Source organism: Theropithecus gelada, chromosome 6 (genome assembly GCF_003255815.1).
Source record: "Theropithecus gelada isolate Dixy chromosome 6, Tgel_1.0, whole genome shotgun sequence".
NCBI lineage: Eukaryota > Metazoa > Chordata > Mammalia > Primates > Cercopithecidae > Theropithecus > Theropithecus gelada.
In genome coordinates this window covers 170,713,585-170,719,501 of record NC_037673.1, presented here as the reverse complement: position 1 = coordinate 170,719,501, position 5,917 = coordinate 170,713,585, and the positions used below count along the sequence as shown (strand labels likewise).

Here is a 5,917-nt window from a genome sequence, read left to right as displayed (position 1 = left end):
TAAATGATTCACACTAAATGGTGGCACCTGTGATGAAAATGATGAAATAGGGGATTTGTAGACAGGGCTATTGGAACGGAGGAATAACTTAATTTCATGGCAAGGAAATATCTCTTTGGAGAAATAAGGTTTGAGTCAAAGGAGAAGAGCAAGGAGCATCCTGCAATGTGTACGGAATGGATGTGGTAGGAAGGCTCTGGGGGGACACATGGGGTGGGCGGGTGGGTGAGGGACAGCAAGGCTGCCCTGTCTTAGCAGGGGACATGGGGGAGGGGAGGTGCAGAGCCCACATCACACAGGGTCTCCTGCTTCATGCTAAGGAATGTGCATTTTATTCCAAACGAGCTAGGAAGCTGCTGGAGGGTATTTAATACAGGCAAAAGTGTTTTTAAAATGGGTGGAAGTGTTTTGTAAGCTTGAAAGCACAAAGGAAAGTACTATTATTTTCATATATGTATAACAACTTTCTGTTGTAGTTAAAACTATTACATTGGCAGAGTTCCCTCAGTGTAAACTTGCAGGAGCAGGATCCTGTGGGACTAGGTATGCGAGGGCTTTGGGGCCGCCTCTCAGGCCACGGGCTGCTCAAAGGGAGTGGGCTCTCTAGAGCCCAGGCACCCAGGACCCCAGAGAGCAGGGGTCCCAGGCAGATGCGGCCTCTCCTATGGCCCTTGTTTCCTCACTTTAGTGGGGCTGGAAGGGCAGAGGCACCCAGTGATTGGTGGATGAACACCCCACAGGGTCTTTGCGCTCCCAGGCCATTGCACTGGTGTTGCTTCTGCCAGAGAAAACACCATCTCTTTTGGGGGTTTTCACTTGAATTCGAATTTTCTCTGACTTACCCAGACCATGCATTATTATCAGTTTGCAATCAGTTTGCAATTGTTCTTTTTATTTTTGTTTTAATGGTCTAATTAAGGCTGAACTTCCCCACTTGACTGGCAATTCTGAGTCGAGGGCCATGTTTGAAGGTGCTTACCTTTGCAGTCAAGCAGGACAGCCTGAATTATGCTACAACCACAAGCAACCTCCCAGTCCCAGTGACTTAATCAAAGTTTATTCCTTTCTCAAGCGTCATGTATCCATCACAGGTGGGCTGGGGAGCTCTGCTCAGGGTGTCAGTCAGGCACCCAGGCTGATGGACCTGCCTCCTTAGGCAGCTTCTCAATGTAGTGCTTCAGGCATCACTACAGGAGGGGTGGAGTGTTGAGACCAGCAATGAACTCCTTTGGAATGGAAGTGACACCTGCCACTCCTCCTCACAACTCCTTGGCCGGAACCAGTCACACGGCCGTGCCAAACGTCAAAGGCTGCTGGTAGTAAAGTCTTCCACACTTAGTATCTGGAACCCAGTACTGAAGGATGCAATGCATACTTTTGGAAGTGTTGCAAACTGATCTAAGGCAATTTGACCATTCACCAATTACAAGTTTCTTTTGGTAACTATCGGGGGGAGGTTGGGGAGGTGGGAACTGTGTATTTCTCCCTCCACAGCTTCACTGCTGGATAGTAGGGTATAAGGAAAATGAGTCGCAGATTGAATTTTGCTACATGTACACCATTTGTTAGCAAATGGATTGGGGGAGGGTTTCACTTAATAACAAGCAGAGACAAATGGTTTTGAATGCCTATAAAATAAGTAAAGTCCTGGCTGTCTGTCATGAGAAGTATTTTTTTGGAAAGGTTTACTCCACAGTGGATGCAGCATATTCTCATGGCAAATTTAACTGACCTTATAGTACAACCAGGTGGCAGAGTCCAGGCTGGAAATGCACCAGACAGAGAGGACCTCAGTGCCTGGACAGTCTGTCTGCCCCACCTCAGTTCTTGAGCAACACTCATTTCACCAAAGAAAAATGGTCTCCAACATTCTTTATTCTAGATAACCAACTGAATATTTGAAGCTGTGGACATGGATTCCTAATTTGAATTTTAACTTCTTCTGGGTGTAGATAAAATTAATTCACATATAATGGATAGACAAAATATGGTATATCCATACAATGGAATACTATACAGGAATAAAAAGGAATGAATCACAGATACAAGCAACCACACGGATGAACCTCGAAAACAACACTCTTCAGTGAAAGAGGCCAGACATAAGAGACCACTCCACTCAGATGGGATGTCCAGAAAAATTAAATCTATAGAGATAGAAAGAAAATTAGAGTTACCTGGGATGGGGTGAAGGATTATAGTAAACATGCATGAGGGATATTATTGGGGTGATGAAAATGTTCCTTGATTGGTTTACTGTGATGGTATGCAACTTTGTAGATTTACTAAAATGTCATTGAATTGTGCACTTTAAACGGGTGAATGATGTGTAAAATGTGCCTCAATACAGTTATTTATAAAATAAAAAATTAACACATCTATATGCATCACACTACTTATAAGGCATTTAAAAATAACTTATAGACAAACAAACACAAATAAACAGTTTCTTTCCCAAGGAGGTTTAAACACTTTCATCTACCTTTTGTGCTTTTTCTTTTGAGATAGGGTCTCAAACTCCTAGACGCAAGCCAACTTGGACTCCCAAAACTTGGACTCCCCAAGTGCTGGGATTACAGGTGTGAGCCACTGTGTCCAACCTTCTATTTGAGCTTTTAAAATAATAAATTTATTCAATCACGATACCAGAGAAGCTTGGGATTTTCCTCAAAAGACATCTAGACAAATCCCGCTAGAAAATACAACTTGTAGGCGGGATTTTACATGTGTTACCTTCCCCTATCTACACATATACAACAGGGAAGGGGCTTAGGAAGAAAAAAAAAAAAAAAGAAAGCTGTAGAAGGCCTTGGATTTAAAGTTTGATGTCAGTTCTTGAGCCCTGGTTCCTTCAACTGCAAAATGGGGATAATACAGGCTCTTTGTGGGGCATCAGCAGCTGGACTCATGGCAGGCGGTGCTATTGCCCAGGCTCTCTGCACAGAGGTGTTGGTTATCTATCATGATGGAGTCGGATCCTCAGGAGACCCTCTGGGATGCACTGAGGGGATATAGAGGCGCTCCTCAAACTGGAGATCATGCTAAATGCAGATTCCAATTGAGGACCTCTTGGAGATGCCAGTGCTGTTAGGCCGTGCCCCTACTTTGAGTTGCAAGGAGAAATAGCAATCTTCATCCAGGAGGACTTTAAACTTCCTGTCAGTCTCAACTTCTCAACCACATCTGCTGATGTTCAGAATTGCTTGGGAAGCACAGATGCCTGGCTTTGCCAATATGCCTACTGAATTCGTATTTCCTGGGTGGGCCCATGGAATCTGAGATTTCTCAAAGCTTCTTTGGGGCTAGGAGACACTGGTTAAGAGAATCCTGTAGAGACTAAAGAAAGACCTAGGATTTGGAGAGGTCTTTTGAGTCCCCTCTTTGAGTCCCTTCTCCGCCACTGTGTGGCCTCGGTGAGAATATTTTCCCTCTCTGGGACTCAGTTTCCCCATCTTGACAAGGTGGGGTGGAAGAGATGTCCTCCACCTATCTCCTGTCCAGTACTTCCGTTCTGAGACTCTGTGAGCCCCGGCTTTCCTGGCCTGCTCCCCATTTCCAATTGGCCGTGGCATTTTTGTGACTCAAGGGGGCAGGCCCAGCAGCCAGGAGGTGGGGAGCTGAGGGCGGGGAGCCAGGTTTTCCGCCCCGCTGCCACTGGAGCCGGGCGCCCCGCTCAGGCTATTGTACTCACGGGAGGTCTTAGCTGGCAAGGCCGCCAGCCTGACTGCTCAGGCGCCAGGGCTGTTTCATTATTTCATCAAAGTTCATTATGCTGGGGAGGAGACCAGTAATAAAACATGATTACAAGTGTCTCCAACGAGCACTTAAAGACATAATTCGGGCTGTACATTCTGCCGCATCCCTGCTTGTGGTCACATAACGCTAGGAGATTTGCACCTCTGATATATGCCAGTCTTCGTGTTAATTGAAGTGAAAAAAAAAAAAAAAAACACCCAGAGAACTTGATTCAATTTGTCTCTGGACTGAGTTTGTTGTTTTATATGGAGGAATGATTTGCCATTTTTGAAAACACACAGTTAATTATGTGTGCATAGGGCAGGTACAGCGACACAGGAGACACTGAGGGACTGAATGGCAGCCAAGCATATCAGATATCAATGGCAAAGCACTTGGGGAGAAATGGCTTTTCTTTCTTTCTTTCTTTCTTTCTTTCTTTTCTCTGTCCCCTCCCCATCCCACCTCTCATCTTTATGAAACAGTAGCTGGTGATCAATACCAGGAAGGTAAGAGACGATACTTCACATGCCAGAGCTAACACAAAAGGGTCTTCTGCCCTGTCCCAGGTCACTCATCTGAAGGGATTGCCAGGGTGCTGGGGCAGTGTTGTCCTCTCATCCTCTGAGGATAAAGCCTTGATTGACACTGACTAGTGAGTTTGAGTCCAGTTTCTCAGGCTGTAGATTGGAGACCTGTGGATTGTTTTGTGTTTGTTTGTTTGGTTTGTTTTGCGTTTTTTTGTGACTGAGTACAGGGGACTTTACCGATGGTACACGACAAGATGGGGCACCCTAGGCCCCTCCCTCTTCAGGGGTCCTGCGTGGAAACTGTGAGGAGGGGAGATTCTGACTGTGGTGGGGACTGAGTGTGGCAGGGACTCCCCAGCAGTGAGAGTCTCTCTCTTCCTCTCGTGCTCTTGCTGGGGCTGGTGGTCAGGGGGTCTTAACTCCTTGGAGGCCACGTGGACCATGAAGTTCACCACCTTGTTGCTGTAGCCAAATTCATTGTCATACCAGGAAATGAGCTTGACAAAGTGGCCGTTGAGGGCAGTGCCAGCCCCAGCATTGAAGGCAGAAGAGTGGGGGTTGCTGTTGAAGTCGAAGGAGACAACCTGGTGCTCAGTGTAGCCCAGGATACCCTTGAGGGAGCGCTCTGACGCCTGCTTCGCCACCTTCTTGATGTCATTGTATGTGGCAGGCTCCAGATGGTAGGTCAGGTCCATGACCGACACATTAACAGTGGGGACACGGAATCCCATGCTGGTGAACTTCCCATTCAGCTCAGGGATGACCTTGCCCACAGCCTTGGCAATGCCAGCAGAGGCAGGGATGATGTTCTGGAGAGCCCCACGGCCATTACACCGTGGGGGCCATCTACAGTCTTCTGGGTGGCAGTGATAGCGTGGACTGTGGTCATGAGTCCTTCCATAATACCAAAGTTGTCATGGATGACCTTGGCCAGGGGCGCTAAGCAGTTGGTGGTGCGGGAGGCATTGCTGACGATCTTGAGGCTGTTGTCATACGTCTTACGGTTCACTCTGCAGAAGGGGCAGAGATGATGACCCTTTTGGCTCCTCCCTGCAAGTGAGCTCCAACCTTCTCCATGGTGGTGAAGACACCAGTGGACTCCACAATGCACTGAGCGCCAGCATTGCCCCATTTGATTTTGGAGGGATCTCGCTCCTGGAAGATGGTGATGGGATGTCCACTGATGACAAGCTTCCCGTTCTCAGCTTTGACAGTGCCACGGAATTTGCCACGGGTGGAATCATACTGGAACATGTAGACCATGTAGTTGAGGTCAATGAAGGGGTCATTGATGGTGACAATATCCACTTTACCGAGTTAAAAGCAGCCTTTGTGACCAGGTGTTCAATACGACCAGATCCATTGACTCCGGCCTTCACCTTCACCATGGTGTCTCAGGGATGCGGCTGGCGATGCATGAAGTGTGGCTGTCTATTGAACGGGAGGAGCAGAGAGCTCCTATGGATTGTTCTTGTGGGTGTATATTGGGTAGAATTTTCCTGGGCTGTGGCTGTGTGAGCCCAGACAAGCCACATCCCTTTCTGGGTCTCAGTGCTGCATCTAAGATCACGCCCAGGCTCCAGCTCCGGACAGCATGGCCCAGGCGAGGGGCTGAGGCTGAGGATCAGCCCTGGCTTCAGCCCTGACTCCCC

General features: G+C 47.7%; 1 pseudogene; it reads right to left on the bottom strand.

Moving 5' to 3' along the window:
• Nucleotides 1-4,498: 4,498 nt before the first annotated feature.
• Nucleotides 4,499-5,653, bottom strand: LOC112627107 (annotated as a pseudogene).
• Between the last annotated feature and the right edge of the window lie 264 nt (nt 5,654-5,917).